The following is an 18719-nucleotide window of genomic DNA, read 5'->3' as shown; positions in this document are numbered from 1 at the left end:
TAAAGTTGACCCTTTCAACCTCATTAAGCCAAAAGCGGCGACTGTAAAGTGAGTCCTGAGGAGGGGTTCTTCCATTACTGTGGCCCCCCAGCCTCCTGTACCACTAAAAACAGCCCTTTTTGGAGTCTCTGAAATACTTTGACGTAAAACTGTCCCAAAAACAATCAGCAGGCCATGAGGCTGCCATAAAAGAATAAAAAATAAAGCAAACAATGAGAATAAGGTCAAAAAATTATGAAGAAAAAAATCAACATTTTACAGGAAAAAAGTCATAGAACTATAAATAATTTTTAATGAGAATGAAGGCAAAAACTTGTCAGTAGAATAAATAATTTTATGGGAATTAAGCTGTGCAACAACAGGACAAAAGTCTATTTTAAACTAGAACAAAGTCAGAAACTATTAGAATATTTTTAAATTTTTAGGTGAATAAAGCCAAACAATAATGAGAAAAATGTCAAAATATTACAAAGATAAAGTTGTACAAATATAAGAAAGTCATACAATTGCAGAAAAATGCTTAAAATTTATAAGAATAAATATCATTTTTAAGTAAATAATTTAACATTTTATGATAATAAAGATAAAAACTTGGGGGACAAGAAAAACAAGAAAAAAAGGCAAAAAAAAATAAACAAATTAAAGTCAAAGTATTACGATAATAAAGTTGTAAAACTACCAGGGAAAAAGTCAAAGTTTAACAAGAAAAAGTTGTAAAATGGTGAGGAAAAAGTCAAAATATTATAAAAGTAAAGTCAAACAATCTGGAGAATTATTCAAATTCAACAATTTACAAAGATAAATTCCCTCTTTAAATTTTAAAAAAGTATTAATTTTACTAGAAAAAAATCCTGTTTTTTAAAAACAAATATTACATTAACTTTTTTCTATTTAGTTTGTTTTGTAAATGATTCAGAGAGATGAGACAAACATCACAAATATTAAATTTTTTCTTTGAAGTCACAACTTTATTATTTAAAAAAAACTTTTTCTTGTAAAATTATGACTCCTTAATTCATAAATGTACTATTTTATTCTCATTAAATGTTGAGTTTTTCATAATTTTTCAACTTTTTCATATTTTTTTAATGTATTTTCATTATATATCAAACATACTGTAGTATATATTGTATCAACATTTTTAAAGCAAAAATCTAAAACACTGTTGGGTTAAAACGTAGAAAAAAACACGGTAATACATATCTGTATCTCTCAGTATTATCATTTTTATTGAACTAATACACAATATTACTGATAATAGATAATTCTCAAATGTGTCATTCATCTACAGCATCACTGAGTCTTACACAGACGGGTTGAGCTGTACGAGTACTATAGGTTTTTGGGTTGTTCCAACCCGTGGAGCATCCATTAACAGCCCTACATTAAAATAATAATCATTTTAAATGTAATCAACCATAGTGCAGAGGACAGACTTTCAGAGGGTGGAGCTGGACTCTTCTTAGCAGCTGTGGACGGACGCCTCACACAGGACTCATAAGATTAACGGCTAAAACATGTCTGATTACATTCAAAGCATGAATTTAACTAATCAGCCTGTTTCACTTAGTTATGAATATTCATTGTGAGCAAATCAAAGGAAATGAATTTGTAGCTGTAGGCTGTTAGCAAACGAAAAATGGCTGAGCAACTTCTTCTTCCTGTCTCGTTTGCTTAAAATAAATTATGTTAGTGGTGTTTATAACTCATATGATTGCATAACGTGCATTTTGCAACTTTAAATCATCAGACAAAAGCCTCATTCTGTTAAACCAGCATAGAGATATTTCTGTTCATTTAATTTGTGAGCATTTATATTTATTAACATTTGCAGAAACCTCATTATGGTAATTTGGGTGCAAATAATGTTCTAATTAGGACAGAATTTTTTCTACATTTACAGAAGGCTATTAAAGCAGCAACTAGAATGTTCTTTGTCTTACACAACTTCATTATTGGAACGTTTAATTCAGCTGCGAATAAAAGTACACTCTTGGGATTTGCATGAAAAACTTTTTTGAATTTTTTATGGAAATTAAAGCAACAATTTTGATCTTTAATGTAGAAAAACTCAACATAGTAATGTGTTTTTTTCCTAACTCAGTGAATGAAAGCTTCAGTAAGCAGGAGAAATAACAAAAACAATGAGGATGATGATGATGATGAGGAGGAGGAGGAGGAGGAGGAGGAAAAACAGCACAATGATTTTAAATCAATGTATCAGAAAAGTTTTTGGAAAAAAGATGAAAAAAGTTCTTTAAAAGAGGGGAAGTTGCAGAGATTTGTATAATTTTAAGGTCATTATGAAGACAATAGCAGGCAGAAGTATTAGTTTTCTTGCTTTTAGCTAATAGTTTATTATTATTATGATTTTCTGTTGCTTGAAATAAATGTGCAATAAGTCGATTAGTGTGAGAGTAGAGTGTTCATAAATTACATTTATTATAACATTGTGCTGCATTGTTTACTTTCCTAAATATGAAACTAAATGACACTTTCTGGGATTTAATTGAGCATTTAACAGTGCCACAATGATAATAATGTCTATTCAACCTGTTTCATATCCAGCAAAAACTGAGTTTTACTTATGTTTATTCCAGCTTAGTCAAAAATGAAGCATTTCCTAGATTCTAATTGATAATTTTAGGATAAACCTTTAACTGAATGCTCAACCAAACAGTTGGAAACATTTAGAAAACATTTTTTTAATATTGATTGTGTGTGTTACTCCCCAAGGTATGGACCCCTAAAGGGAAATTGAAGAAAATATTTCTTTTTTTTTTTTTTTTCAAAAAATGTAAAATAAAAAAAAAATAAAAAAGAATTCTGGTAAGTAACGGATTTGCACCAGATAGTAAAAAGTAACTGGTGCAAATTAATTAGTAACCAGCACATTTTTTTTCTAATTAAAATTTTACGAAAATTAAAAAAAAAACAGTCACTGTCTGGTGCGCACCAGTTACTAACGAGATTTTTTTTTTACTTCTTTATTTTTTCAGAAAAACAAGTTAGTAAGTTAATAAACAAAACTTTTTATTTTTTCACTTCAAGTACTTTTACAAAAATAAACATTTTTTTACTTAAATTATTTTTTCTTAACTTTGATGTCTCTTTAGGGGCTCCGTACCAAGGCAATAAGCAGCAGAAGAAAACAAATGTTTTGGTGTTTATTTTTTTTTTATTTTTTGGGTACTTAAAGGGTTAAACAAGACTAATTTACATTTATGTTTGGATGCTTTCTTGACTGTATAAGAGAACTGGACTGATTAACTCCTCCCCCAAACAGGAAGTGGCCATGGGCCAGCCAAAATCCCACTGAGGTAAAAATCTATTACTCAGTCATTCTTGCTTTGTTACTTTTTTAACATGTTCTTGTTAATCCTACATTTTATCATTATATTTTTATATGTACTTTGAGTTATAAACTGACCAATCAGAAGCCTCAATAAAAGTAGGTGGAGTCCGATGGCCCAACATCGTGTATCCTGCTTTTAAATGGGTGTGGACTTCCAACAAGATTACTCCTGATTGGTGAGAGTGGTTACCATAGAAACAGTGACTCAAACCAATGACTGCTTACTGCCGTCATCTGGCCCCAACATCACCATATTGTGAAAAAATGGCGAGAGAATTGATTTAATTTGGTTGACGCCCAAATAAAACCCTTTTCTACTGGTGATGTTACACTTGCTCCAGTTCTCCTGATCTGACCCCCAAACACACAAAGCTGTGCTGCTGTTCACCATTCAGAAAGCCTCAGTTTCAACCCCATTTTCTCTGCTTCAAGCTGACTGGACTGATTATTTCAATTTGCACTTACTTACTGGAAGAGCTTGGCAGCATGTTTGCAGAGAGAGGTGAACCCACTTTAAACGGCATCAGTGTTGTATCGGTGCTGCACCACTATCTGTCAGAGAGGAAACTCTGTGTTCTTTTAGCAGTTTGGCACCGAGATGTTTTGGCTCCATCCTTTGCCAGTGGATGTGAATGGATGTGTCTCCGTCTGCTGCTGCTGCTGCTGCACAGCCTGCTTGATGAACGGTTTCACTGGCTGAACAAACATTCTGCTTAAAATGATTCTAATTAACTGAAAGGAAAAACATTTAAATGAAAGATGTAGATAACACTAACTGGTTTCTTTTACAAAACAAGAGGATTTTTTTTTTTTTTTTTTAGAAAAGTTTAGTCTGTTAACCCTTTCCCTGCTGACGCCTAAACACAAAATCTTTAACATGCTGTAACTTTTCTACCATTAACACAATCAACGTAATTCCAGTAGATTCTGAAGGAGAAAAGCAGCGCGAGAATATACTGGAATAAAATCAATTAATAAATAGTATGAACATGTATTTATTGTCTTCTAACTGTAAACTAAAAACATGCAGAAAAAACAAGAACAGATTTAGCAAAGGCTGCAGATTGACAGAAAATGCTCTTTTCTTAATTCTTTCCCCAGAGGATTCATATTTATATCACTTACAAAAACTTAAAAATATTTCAATGTTTTGAGTATTTGTCATATCACTGACGGTAAAGATGCAGCTCTGTAATGCTCTTGATTCATGGTTGAAGATCATTTAATGATCTGATCCTCTATTGAAACTCAGCTTTCTTTCATTTTAGTTCCCAATTACATTTTTTGGAAATTGTATGCCTTTTTGAATCATAATACAGCATTTTTTCAAATTTATTTTGTATATCATGAGGTAAACATTCATTTTAAAACAATATTTTTGACTAAATTGGTGAATTTTAGCATTTTTAATTTAAAAAGTAATTAAATTCCTCAAAAGCAAACGTCCAGCTCTGAAATATTGTGTTGGTCTGGTGACTAAAGCGAGCCACCTCTCACCAGGGGAAACAATATCACACAATGCAGGGAAGCAGCTTCCAGATTGTTTCCTTCCCCTGATAAGACTGTTGTTACTACGCAGTCTGAGACACTCGTTTCTGCTCTCCGGGGAGCTACAGTTGTGAGAAGATCCTGTTCCCCTATGAGCAGATACCTGCCCTGTTGACAGGCGTGAACTTCTGCTCGAGTTCCCAGTCCAACACCCACTGATTATCAGCCGTAACTGATTTCCACAGCTGAGCAGACAATGGCTTCATGTAGGAGTTAATGCTGTCAGTCGGGTATTTAGGAAATGCTCTCCATGTGATGCTATCATGCATCTCTGGCTTTGGGAGGAGTGCACACTTGCAACTGTGGTGTTGTGTCCACTCCCTGCCTCAGAGAACGAAAATATTTCATTTCTGTTAGTACTTTATTTTTGCAATTTAATCAAGAATAATATTCCATCATGTTATTAATAATTTATTCCCTCTTGTTTGCATCCTTCTCACATTGATTTTTAAAGTTATGTTCAATAATTCCCTTTTTAAATCTCTACAATACTGTGATTGGTAAAAAGGCAAAACAAAAAAAGTCTATTTCCAACATGCAAACGACAAAATTAAAAGTAAAGGAGAAATTCTGAGTAATAGAGCTAAAACAACATAAATTAATAATTAAAAACAGCGAATGGCGTTTTGGGGCCCTCCCGCCTCCTTTTTTATTTTTTTTGTTCAGCTTAAGCCAACGATTTAATCTTTTAAAATATTCTGGTGAAAATATGCGACCATTAGGGAAACGCCACTTTGGTTTCTAGCAGATAAGATAAGATAAGATAAGATAATCCTTTATTCGTCACACGGTGGGGAAATTTCAGGGTTACTGCAGCATTACAGATAGTAAAATTAGAAAAACTAGACAATTTACATATTTACAAAGAGAACAAAGTAATAGTGCGGAGATAGAAAAATAAGGAGATAAAAAAGAAGGTGCCAAAGGTGATTATCTTGGAAAATACAAGATGGCAGCCTCTTCAGAGGTCAAAGGTCAACAGATCTTTGGTTGTAGATTCATCCTGGTGGTGTGGGTGCGAAATTTTGTGCAGATTACTGTGAAACAAAAGTTTTCTTTTCATGCATAAAAGTGAAAATCACATAATTTCATGTTTTACTTTAACACGGCTGCCAAGTCCTGTGGACATCCCATAATAAATATAAAACCTCACTTGGAAATCCCCAACACGTGTGATTTGGATTCTTTTTTTTTATTTATTTATTTTAACCAGGTGCTGGGGTTTCAAAAGATTATGAGGATTTTTTTTTTATTATATAGCAGAAATATTTGCTAAAAGGTGTAGTAAGAAGGAAGAATTGTGAAAACGATCTGGTCCTTTCCTTCCTGCAGAATAATAAAAAATCCAAACAGAGAAGCTCAGGGATGTTGGAAGGGGAGTGGGCAGAAGCAATGTTTAATAAGTTTTATGGTAGAAGAGCTACAGCTGTGCTTGTGCCGGCTGTTTCACATTTTAAAAACACAATAAGGTATTTTAAATCAATATTTATTGATTTCGTTCCTTTTCAGGAGTTTAGACCATCAAATAAAGCTTTTTCAATGTCCTAGAACAGGAAAGGTACTTCCATTTAAATTTCTGTGGATTCTTTTTGAGATTTTAAAATCATTCATTCTACTTCATATCTACTAAAGTTCGTTACAGTTTAAACATGCTATAGAAATATGTGGTTCTCTATTTTATCTGTCACTGTTGAAGGTCACACAGCTTAAACTCCAGAAACCCTTTGGATTTTATAACATTTTATAGCAGGAGGGTATTTTTTCCTTCGTGGCAGCTGCGTCAAACCCTTGTTTTCAAGAGGATAATGGCCCTTATTTAAAGACATCTGAGGACGTCAGATGCGAAGATGTATGACCTCTTCATACCTAAGATTCAAGGACGACAAAGTCCACATGGAATCCCAGAGAAGCTCTTTTCCTTCATCAGGACATTTTACTAGGAATATTGACATTGATCGCTACCAAGAAACTGGTAGACTGGATATGACACTGCCACTCCAATTCAGCAGAATTTCCCTACATTGTTCTAATCCTGAACTGTTTTTGTTTTGTTTTTATTACCAGGTTGAAGACAATGTCTCTCATCGATGCTCTCACACAGACAGGATCTCCTGAAGAAGCCAGTGGGCACACAGAGGAAGAGGTCCTCTCCTTTTTCCCTGAAGGCAGAACAATCTGATTGAAGGTTCACAAGATCAAACAATAAGCTGAAGACTTGTTTTCGTGATGCCTGAATATCCCACTGATGGCTAAAATTCTCCTTTTACTCCACAACAGTTGAAGCCTGTAAACCTATTTTAACACTAAATGTACTCAGTGGATAATTTATGAGTCCAGAAGGTAAATTACAGCTCCTTCCAAACATAATCAGTTTCCTGGCTCACATTTTATTCTCTTTATCAAGCACACCCTTCCTTTAACACCACATTCTTTCAGAGGTTCACCTCTAGCCGGGATTTTGACCTTCAGTCCTTGAGAAAAATGTTTCTGTTCAAACTGTTAGTGCAGCTTTATAGGTATCTTTTTGACATTTAAATTACTGCACCCAAAAATAATGGTCTGATGAAAGTAGTTTGAACTTTCTCTGACATAAAAGGAGGTTTTGCCACAGAGATCTCAGATTTTGAGCGTTTGGACACTGGAAAAATACTGGAAGAATACTTTTTTCTTGTTACAACCCATGAAAAAATCTGCCATTTGGACTGGTAGGCTTTAAGAATTCTTAATATAAGTTATGATATCCTGCACTTTGAAGACAAAATTTAACCTAGAAATTAGCCAAAGACATTCATATTTAGATATGCTGCTCTGATAATTGGTAATATTGTGTTTTATGACAAATGTATAATGTTAAAAAGTATTATATATTAAAAAAAAGGATGAGTGTATACACATATAAATATATATATATATATATATATATATGTGAGTGGGGGTGTGGGGGTGTGTTTGTGTACACACACACACATATCATATATACATATGAATATATATTAATAATTTTTCAAAAAAATCAGGTGCTCTATGTTCTCCTGCTTATTCGCGTTTCTTTTTCGCGGTTTCACGCAGACTAAGGTTTTCTCAGTAACACAATTCTTCCCATTTGTCAAAAAAAAAAACTGACAACTCAAGACACTTACTATATGACTTTTCTTTAGTGTGGGTTTGTGGTTGACATGCTTTAAATCTTCTCTGCAGCTGCTTTGACATCTGTTTGTCATCATCAAACGTGTCTTTTAACGAGACGCTAACCAACTCAAAAGATAAGAGACGATGAAGCCTTCTGCAAAAACAAGAAAGACTTCACTTCTGTGAGCAGGGTGACAGGGGCATCTGCGGTCAACTATGCAGCGGAGCAAAGTCTGCTTAAGGGCAGAGAAGGTCATCTGGCAAAAGGCGTGAAAAAGAGCAGTTTGAATCGTTTCTTTTTAAAGGAATGCAACATTAAAAGATTTGATGTATCTCTAAAGTTTGCTTAGTCTTTGTCTAATTTAGCATTAGTCTATGTATAAAAATGTCTAAAAATCTCAAAGGAACATACAAATTACATAAGTTCTTGGATAATACCATGAGTAATGAGCTGCCTGTCTGTATCACAAACTGTTTTTTCTCTGGGTTAATATAATTTCCAGCCAGCATCCTGGTCATGTCGTCCGGTTCTTTAATGTTTCCACGGTTTGCAGCTTCCTCTGATTCTGTAGCCAGTCTCTCGTGACGTGTCATTCGTAGAACTCGTCTCTTCTCAGAATTTTACATATACTGTGAATTTTGCTGATGCTGTGACTGGTCCTGCTTGCGTATTTGCTTGCGGCTTCCTTGCTTTTTTTCTTTTTTTTTTTAACCTTGTGCGTAGGTTTAGGTGATGCTTCATATCGTGCCAAAGGGATTCAAGTGGTTCTCCCTATCATGACTGTTATCTCTGTTATATGTGAGACTTAAGCTGTAATTTGTCTGAATGACCGGCCTTTTGAAGATCTATAAATTTACTGCTACCTTTTAACACATTGCGTTGATATGTAGAAGTATATCTGTCAAGTGGTGATAAGATTTAACATTTATCTTTTTTTTCTTACCCAGAGAAGAGGTATGGTGGTAATCTCTGGAGCTTTTGATGGATGTGGGGTGTTCATCATTCAGCAGGACGGTCTGAGGCTTGACCCCGAATGGGGTTTAAACACTAAACTCTTCTTAGAAACACAAACAACGTGCTCTATAGGTTTGAATAGGTGAGTCATAAACAGTTTCCAAAGCATCTTCTTCTTGTAACAACAGGGTTACGTGCTGGCCTCTTTTGGGGACATGCTTGTTGACCATCTTATGGAAACCAACTCGGTGGCCTTGTGGTAGAGCAGAGGTGTCAAAATATATCACACAAGGGGTCAAAATCTGAAACTCACCTTAGGTCGCGGGCCGAACAGGATAAACATTTATTGAACACTCTAAAATTGCATTTTTAAAACTTTGAAACCATAACTTTTTAACATAATTATGAACTAGATATATAGCATTACCTGCGATAATGCTAGTGTGAATGCTGTAAGCTGAATTTGGCCGCTGAAGATGCTGAAATTGAAAGCTAAAAATGCTGAAGTCAATAGCTGAAAACACTGAGGCCGATAGCCAACTAAAATATTGACTAAATGCCAAATTAGCCTAAAAAAAAAAAAAAAACTTACGTTAGCCAAAGCAGCTGGCACGTAGCTTAAAAAATAGCTAAGTCAATATCCTAAAAAACTGAAAAAAATTATAAATTAGCCAAAACAGCTAACATGTCACTGAAATATTAGCTAGACTTGAAAAGAGCCTAAAAAATTTTAGAAAATCCCCCAAAAAGTCAAAAAAGCTATTTTATTGCTAATTTTTAAAACTTTAAAACTGTAACTTTTTAACATAATTATGAATAATAAAAAGGCAGGAATAATATTCCAGAATAAATCAACTTAAACTTTAAATAATTTTCAATATTTTACTCTCCATAAAAATACATTGTGTCAGAATTGTACAAGTTAGAAATAAGCGTAAGATCGCATTGGGCCATTAATAACAATAAAATAAAATGATCTGGACGGCCGGATAGATTTACTCGGAGGGCCGGATCCGGCCCCCAGGCCTTGACTTTGACACGTGTGGTAGAGTGAGACTGGAAGGTTGTGAGTTCAAATCCAGGGTCAAGTAAGAAAGACTCTTAAAAAATGGCTCCCTGCTTGACGCTCAGCATTAAGGCATTGGATCGGACCATTGATTGCATACGTGATTGGGATGTTAGTTACCCATAGAAAATCGTTTACTTTTGGATCCAACCTAATTAAACTTAATTAAGTCCTCATTTTTTTTGCGATGCGGAAACCACCATGTTTGAGCCAGAAAGTAAGCAATGATTGGTCCGAGTTGGTCTGAGTTAACAATCCAATGATAACCACCTAAGCCAATCAGGAGTGAGCTTGTTGTAAGACCACCTGAAAGCGTGCTACACAAAATCTGTCAAACTTCTTGAATATTTCATCTGAGATCTCATATTTTTATTAAGGCATCTGATTTGCCTGTTTTTAAGATGAATGTTTGCACTACAAAAATACAAATAATGAAAAAAAATTATTATCAAGAACATGGGAATAAAAAGGTATCAGAGCAAGAATCGTTATTCTGACAAACAATGAATGACTAATAGCTGTTTATTTCTCTACAGAAATCAATGGGATTTTTGCTTCTTGGAACCAGTGGGCACTTCCTGTTAGAAATCCCAGGGAGAAGGAGTTACTCAGTTCCAGTTTACAGTCAATGGGTTGAATCACCAAATAGTTCCTAAGAGCAAATTTCACAAATCCAACTAATGAACCTTTAAGAGGCCTAAATCATGCAAAAGCAACTTTTTGAGCCGTTAGGCGAATTATAATATTATCCGCAAACATCCGCAAAGTGGTATTTTGCTCCATTCACACATCTCTGAGGAGTCCTCTAAAACCTTCCGCCTCCCAACCCACAAAGATGAGCGGGTCCTCACATTGTGATGTCCCAAAGTGGGGAACAATCCCTTTCAGGAGGAGTCTGTGATACCAGCTCCGCCCCCAGGCTAACACAAACACCTACTTTGATGCTAAAGGTGATCGGCAAAACACTTTCATTTCATATGCACAGTATATCTTTGAAAAAGTTTTGATGTTGTTCATTTTCATGGGCGAAACACAGACATGCTAAGCTGTCGTCAAGAAATAGGCGGAGCGAAGGGCGGACCCTCAGACATCGAGGCACCTTACTTCAGTTTAGGAAAATGAGCTTGTAAAAATAACTAATATTTCATAAATAATTTGTTCTTTTGTGTGCCAAAGGTAATATATTAATGCTAGATACACATCGGACATGTGATGCGCGCTAAACACATTAAATGTGCTACCCATGCGTCACTGCTAAAGCTGAGTTCCTGATTGGTCAAAATTCAACTTTAAACATACGTTCAATAACTATGTGTTTCATACATTTGAGCATAAAAGATTGGCATAAACTTGCGTTGCGACACGTGAGAGTTTTGAACATAGAAGCCTAAAATGCGCATACGCACTTAGCTGGACTTTTTATTGGAGGTGGTCGCTCGAATATGTGTTTGCTAGGGTTGGGCACTGAAGTTCGGTTCCAAATAGGAACCATTATAATTTACGCTGTTCTACCGAAACCGAAACAAGCTGCTGCAAACAGTGCCACATTTCGGTGCCAAGTGGAATATTATATCAGCCCGTTGAATACTAATCCAATACGAGCGTTTTTATGAGCACATCGCCGGTTTGTGCGAAAGAGGGGCGCACTGCCGGTTTGCGGCGAAAGGTTGTGGATCTCTGATTTAATGGGAACAGCCATCACGTCAAAAAAAAATAACACTCAAAACGTCAATTTTAACCATGTGTCAATATGTGACTTGGAATGAAAATGTGTTGAATTTTAAAACATGTAGGAACTGTTTTTTATTGCTGAAGTACTGATTAGGAACCGAAACTGAAACCCAAGAACCACGTAACTGCATAAAACTCAATTGGTGCCCAACCCTAGTGCTGGCAAGGGTGGTGTGAACGCAACATAAGTCACACTTCTCTGCTTTAATGGAGAAGTTAAAATGATGGACTAAAGAGAATCCAATTAATTCCAGCTGATACTAAAAAGGAACATTCTGCTTTTTGTGCCTGGTTTGGATGAAGTTCATTCAGTTTGGTGAGAAATGAGAGCGCTGCCATCCACGTTTTATTAACTTCAGAAACACAAACATCTTTGTGTCGACTGTGGGACCGGGACATCTTAATTTGACACACATCATAAAGCATTTTTTGTAATTTATTTAATCCCAACCTCCAAAACAAACATTTTCTTTTAAGTAAGTTTTGTGTGATGCGGAAAATGACTCAAGAAGTATTTGCTGACAAAACACAGAGAGTCCAGCAAAACTTTTACATCAAGGTTCTTCTTTTTTTTTTTTACTATCACCAACATTCTCTGTTTTTAATTTTCAACAAACCAACTCATGCTGGTTTGTTTCCAAAAGTGTGAACAAAAGGTCAAACATAAGGAATGTGTTGTATTTTTTTATGTTTTAAGTACAACCTGATTTGTGATCATCTTAATGAGACATTTTTCACACAAATATATCATATTTAACAGATAAGTACTGTTCGTACCTCTAGAATCTCCTGAGACGTTAGGTTGTTCTAACCCTTTTTGGAAAGCATCACAAAGAATTCCCAACAAACTGCTCCTTTCTCCTTTTGATTGATGATGAAGGAATATTAACTTTTCTTGCTCAGTCATGTTAGTTATTTGCTAATATCAGGTTATTAACGGTGAAATTATAGATGAAAACACGTGCCAGAAACAAAATTTGTGGATTTTAATATGATGGGTGGAAACTTTTGGATGAAATGTTCATGTGTTTTGCATGTCTTAAACTTAAAACACTGCATGGGCATTATTGAGACGTCAACTCTAGAAGTATTTTAACACAAATCTTTTTACAGAGGCCTCCTGCAGAGTGAGGAAGTATCTCATTGTTCTCTGGTCTCTCTGGACGAACCCTAAACGTGTGTCATTGTTTCCTGTCTCATGATGACAACAGGCCTGAACAAACCCACTCCTTTCTCACTCATGCGGACACACACTTCTGGACTTTGTGACCTTTTGACTTCCAGCTCACATTTTTGTGTTTTGTTTTTTTTTTTTACAATAAAACAAGTCAATGAAAGCTGGTGTTCATCTTGTTCTCAGTACAAAGTTCCTCCTTATCATTCGACATTTTATTATGTTATATACTTGTCCTCATACCAGAGATGTTATCCTGTGAAGACTAGCAGCTCATAAAGGCCTCGTAAAGACCGCTATCTGGGGGGGTAAAGGGTTTTACGTGAGAAAAAAAAAACTTATATAAGACACTGTTTTTTCACAACGTGTGAAGTCGCCATAAACCGCTCGTGTTGTGTCTACAATTAGTTTAAAAGGGTTGAAAAAAATCATAACGGCCCAATTTTATTTGCCGTCGAAAATAAAGAAACAAGGTTTCACAATTCCCGCCATGCAATTAGAAATAAAGCTGTGCCAACACTGTGCTGCTTTAGCAAGCGGGGTCTCCTTGGTGATCTTAGCAGATGGGTCCATAAAAAAACAGGATGTGGTTTCCAAAAATTTGACTTGAAAGGCTGAAGCGGCTGTCATGGTACCACGGACCCCTGACTAAGCCTTTCACAGGCGTTTTGTAAGGCTTTTGTAGGAACCAGGAAGTCATGCAATGGATTTACACCGATGATAAACGGGCAGTGAGGCATCAGCAGCACAAAACTCAGGGAGCACCTCTGTGTTTGTGAGCCTTTAAAAAAAAAATCCTCCATCCCAACAGCTGACTTCCTCCTTTGAGTTAAAAATACCTTTAAACACCCATTAGTTAAAGTTTAAACTGAAGAATTTTATTTCCAAAGATGCTTTAGCTGCTATAAACCACAGATTTAATAGTCTTTATAAAAATGGAAAAGGTGAATGAGGCCAAATGGATCATTTTGGAGATATATTTAGTCAAAATGAATAAATAAATAAGCCAAAATGAACTGACAGACATCACTCCAGAGTCAACGAACAATGGCGTGGCGGTGTGCACAAACCTACTGCTGTTTCTGTGCAGCAAAACACACAAAGAATCGAAGGAAATCCGTTATTGGCCGAGTTAAAAATGGACAATTTCACACTAATTACACCCCCATTGTGGAAGTTAGATAAGCCAAAACCACTATCAGCTCCTGATGTCTGAGCACACCAACAATTTACACCTAATAGACAAATAGAGATAATGAGTGTTTATAGATGTCAATAGTCAACTCATTGACTGTATATGATAACTGGACTGGAGTGGGTGTGAAGTCGTCCATACAGAAGGATTTACTCCATTTTTTGCCAATTTTTCATGACACGACCCAGAAGTCGTCGGTAAGAAGTGATTGGTCCTAGTCGGTCTGAGTTATCGTTTCTATGGTAACCACTCAGGAGTGAGCTGGTTGGAAGGCCACACCCCTACCATTTCAAATCAAACCAAATCAATCTTTACGTATGTATTACCTTTCATATGTAGCATAATAACATAACACAAAGTGCATAAAGGATAACACAACAGACAGTCTCAGCCCAGATTTGAAGAGAGGGCGGGCTGAGCGGGGGAGGTGTGGTTTGGATCTGTGATTGACAGTAAAGGTTAGCTTGAGTTACTATATTCTTCATCTTCAACATGGAAGCACAGAGATGCCAGTTTCACTAGAGAACTTTCTGTAAAGGTTGAGGACTTTCTCTTTCACCTTCTCACGAGGCAGGCACTTATGGACCAGAACTTTATTGTTTCGAGCCGCTAGCTTAGCAATGTCGAACAGCAGGACTGCAATACGATACCAGAAACGGATAAGATATCTTGTCACAACACCCGGCACAGCTGAGGGTTTGCAGGACCAAAGGGGACCCGATTGTAAATTACCTCTAGATTCAGCTTATTGTTTAACCTGGCTGAGGCTTTTATTTTGAAGGGGTGCAAAGATGCGCAAAACCGGAAGTTGTCATTCAAGCTAACATGAAGGCTGTGTGCGCTTGGTGTTTGCCAAAACCGTTAAAACAAAGTTAAAGCTAAAAAAAAAGACATTTTACCATATCCCATAGCACCTGGTTTATGATGGAACAAGGCTTGTACTAATTTATGTTTTGGCGACTTTTTAGTTCTGTTTTCACATAATTTTATGTTTTTAGTACATTTTATTTTGCCTAGTAGGTGGCACTGTGATGTCAAGCTAATGCTGAGTCATTGTTTGAAAAGGTGTATTTTATTTTTTTACAGAAAGAAACAGAATTTTATTGTTTGTTAAAATACAGTTACAGTATTTGATTTGCATCAAAAGTTAAAATTGTCAAACTAATAAATTAATTGTGTAAAATTTTGAAGGTTAGAAAGTAATAAATAAAACAAAAAGTGAATACAACTGTAAGAGATGTCAAATGTATTTGTATTTTTTCTTTGTAGCTCTTACGGTGTGTTTATAAATATATGTGTTAATAAAGGGTTGTGAACCATCAGTCTGAGAGACCATCTTTTCAACTGAGGATGCTAAAATGGTAAAATTATGCTAGCATCGTAAGCTAGTAAAAACTAATGATTTAAGCTAACAATCCGGAGTGAAACGTGCATTGCAAATCCCTTCACCAGGGAAAGGTTCTCTGAATTTAATTGCGCTCACTGATTCCTTGCTTCCAAGTCCACTGGAAGTTGCACAAACCAGCAGATTTTTGACAATCGAAGGTAAAACACCGACTAGCTAAGCAAAAGCTAACACGATAACGACCGGCCGTACAGATTCAAAGATGGGCGGGGCTTTAATACTGGAGATGGAGAGCATGATGACATGAAACTTCTAAAATGACGTGGGACTGACACCAGTTGACCAATCACAAAATTCAACTGTAATAGCTCATTTCAACCTGCAGAGGTGATTTTTTTTCCATAATATTTTCTGGAATTAAACAAGTTTCTTTTAAATTGGCAAAAATGTTGTAATAACCAACAGTCAACATGTTTAAAGACACATTTATAGAGGTAAAAAAAGGTTGACTTACTGTTTGGTTACCCTTTAATTTGAAAGCGGGCTACACAAAACATATTTTTAAATGTTCGACGTAAGACCACATGCAAGTTTATGCTAACGTGTTACAGAAAAACATAAAAAACTAGGATTATCAAGAAAATGTTAATAAAAAATTATTGGAGCAAGAATGGTTATTTTGACAAATAGAATAACAGAAGTCTATAGGATATAGTGGGCACTTCCTGTTTGCAACACCAGGGGAGGGGAGTCACTCGGTCCAGTTCTGTTATTCAGTCAATGAGTAAAACACAATAAAAAAAAAAGTCAGAGTGGTGGTTGTTTTTTGAAAAATTTAATCTAAAATATTTCACAACTTGAAATAATTTTTCATCTGTTGGTTGCTTCAGAAACACAAACATCATCAACTATGAAGAAAAACACAATAAATTGATTATTTTAATTTAGTAGGGATTTGAGATGGTTATGTAACCAGCAGTGCAGTCTGGGTCAGCTCAGTAATGCCATGACCCAAACTCGCCGCTCAGTCAGCAGCGGTCCCATGATTGTGATTTGGCTGCTAACACTACTGTCTCCTGGGACTGAATAGAGGCCTTTAACAAACGGATTTGAATGTGTGAGCACTTTAGGGATACAACCACTCGCTTTGTCAACCGCAGTGAAGAACTGAAGGTCGAGCGAGTCACTTCATTCCTTGTTTTGCTCTAATTCTTCTCCTCATTTCTGAAAAGACCTAATTCAAATTTAGAAATCAGTGTCGTGTAATACAAAATCTTGCAAAAAACAGTTAATTTATTCATCAAGTTAATTATTTTTCGGTTAAAGCGTGTTTGATATTGAGGTGAAATACTTTCCAGACGAAACTGTAATTAGATAAATATGAGCAATTAGCAAAATGAGTCCCCGACTGTCATAAGCAGTTTGACGGGTCACTGGAAGTGTGGATTGTCTTTGCCGCTCTGCCTTTTATCTTTTGTTCATCAAGCAGTTTTCTGTTCAAACACTCTGAATGTGTTTGATTCCCTCTTTCTCATCGACTGTTCTGAGCCACTTCCACCTCACAAATGCCACAAATACACAGATTTACATTTTTAAGTTTGAGGAATCAGACATTGAAATGTCCAGCTTTGCTTTTGTTGTAGACTGATAAAGAATGTTTTAGCAAAGACATGTATTAATTAAGAAACGTTAAGGAAATATTCATAACCTAAGAGAAAATGTAAGTATGATTAGAGTTTTGTTTGAAATAATAAATGTAAAATTTGAGTTTATAAGGTGCTTCACCCAAATAAAACCTGCAGGAATTCAGACATTTTTTGACAAAAACAGGATGGAAACAAACAAAACTTTAGCTTTTCCATTTAAAACAATAAAGACAGTATGAAAAGAACTTACAAGAAACCAACTTAAATAGAAATTTTTGGAGGGTTTTTTGAATAAAGACGATGAAATCATATGTTTTTGTTGTTTTCATTCTGTTCTTGTGACATTTTTCAAAGGATGGAGGACATTAAAATTTAGCTCAAACTTACATTTCTAAGTTTTTCTTGATCTAAATTGGGAGCAGAAGAAAAAATGTTGGAAAAAGCTTGTACCAGTGACATAGAAGCTACTACTGCAAACCGCAGGCCTCCTGCTCTGCTCCATTCTGATGCATCTATTAATACAGAGATTTTGAGGATAAAAATCACCAAAATGATTAGAATCATAGATATAAATCACACTTTCAGCACAGATTAGATGACACATGTTATAATTATAACAATAAGTCAGAAAATGACACTTTTTTGCTAGAAACTGCATAATCATAATTAAGAGAGCACTGGGAACGCTTTAAATAGGTATGTAGTGATTAATCGATTCATCAATTTCTATTCCTACGATCCAACCAGATAAATCGGTCAGAGGTAGAATCTATTCAACCTGTCTGATATGAGATTAATCGAATAGATTTTAGAAAATACCATTTCAATTGAGACATTTTACTATAACATAAAAACGACCAGTGTGTCATTGTGATGCAGAAAAAAATGATCAACCATCATAACAGTTTAACCAATTTAGCAAAGATATGTGAAACTTTTAAACCAGATCAAAGACAATTGTATTGGGTCTTACCCTTAAACTACTACTACCAAACATGGAATAGAACATTTCATTAAATAATGTTTGACAAAACAGTTTTATTCCATCAATTCACAGAGAAAATGATGAAAGTTAATCATTAGATTCCTGTGACATTTTTTAGACTGCAAAACTTTCAGGCCGAACACCGAACTCACTACTCACCACACAGCTGAGCATTTTCCTCTTTTAGCTCGTTTACCACTTTCCACACATTTAGTTTGACTCCTTTTTCTGCTTTTGCAACACGTGTCTGTGCAATAACTCAGGTATAGGAATTCCTCGGCTATCAGCGGACTGTAAATTTCACACAAAGTTTCTGTGGCTCTAAAGCAAACAGCAGGATTTCTTTATCAGATCTGAATGTGTTGCTGTTGAGAGCGGAACAGTCACTGCACCAACCGCAGTTCCTTTCACTCCCTAAAAGGCAGAAAACCAAACAGACCGCGACCTTCTCCTCTCTGTGACCTTTGTGCCAAATACTTTTAATTCCACCAAGTGAAAATGTTGAAGGATTCATTTAGATCAGGGGTGTCAAGCTCAATCGCATAAGGGGCTAAAATCAAAAACACACTTTAGGTCCAGGGCAGAAACAA

General features: G+C 35.6%; 1 protein-coding gene across 2 annotated transcripts in view; it reads right to left on the bottom strand.

The window, feature by feature from the left end:
- The window catches only part of LOC112147323 (corticotropin-releasing factor receptor 2), a 181867-nt gene that overhangs the window by 146409 nt on the left and 16739 nt on the right, over window positions 1-18719 (bottom strand). For both annotated transcript variants that reach the window (XM_024273624.2, XM_024273620.2), the window contains exon 2: window positions 6965-7062. The gene's annotated coding sequence lies outside the window, so the exon portion shown is untranslated. The remainder of the gene's footprint in view (window positions 1-6964; window positions 7063-18719) is intronic.

The sequence above is a fragment of the Oryzias melastigma genome, linkage group LG17 (assembly GCF_002922805.2).
Source record: "Oryzias melastigma strain HK-1 linkage group LG17, ASM292280v2, whole genome shotgun sequence".
Lineage (NCBI taxonomy): Eukaryota > Metazoa > Chordata > Actinopteri > Beloniformes > Adrianichthyidae > Oryzias > Oryzias melastigma.
Note: the sequence above shows the minus strand (reverse complement) of the source record. Positions and strands in the feature narration are given on the sequence as shown.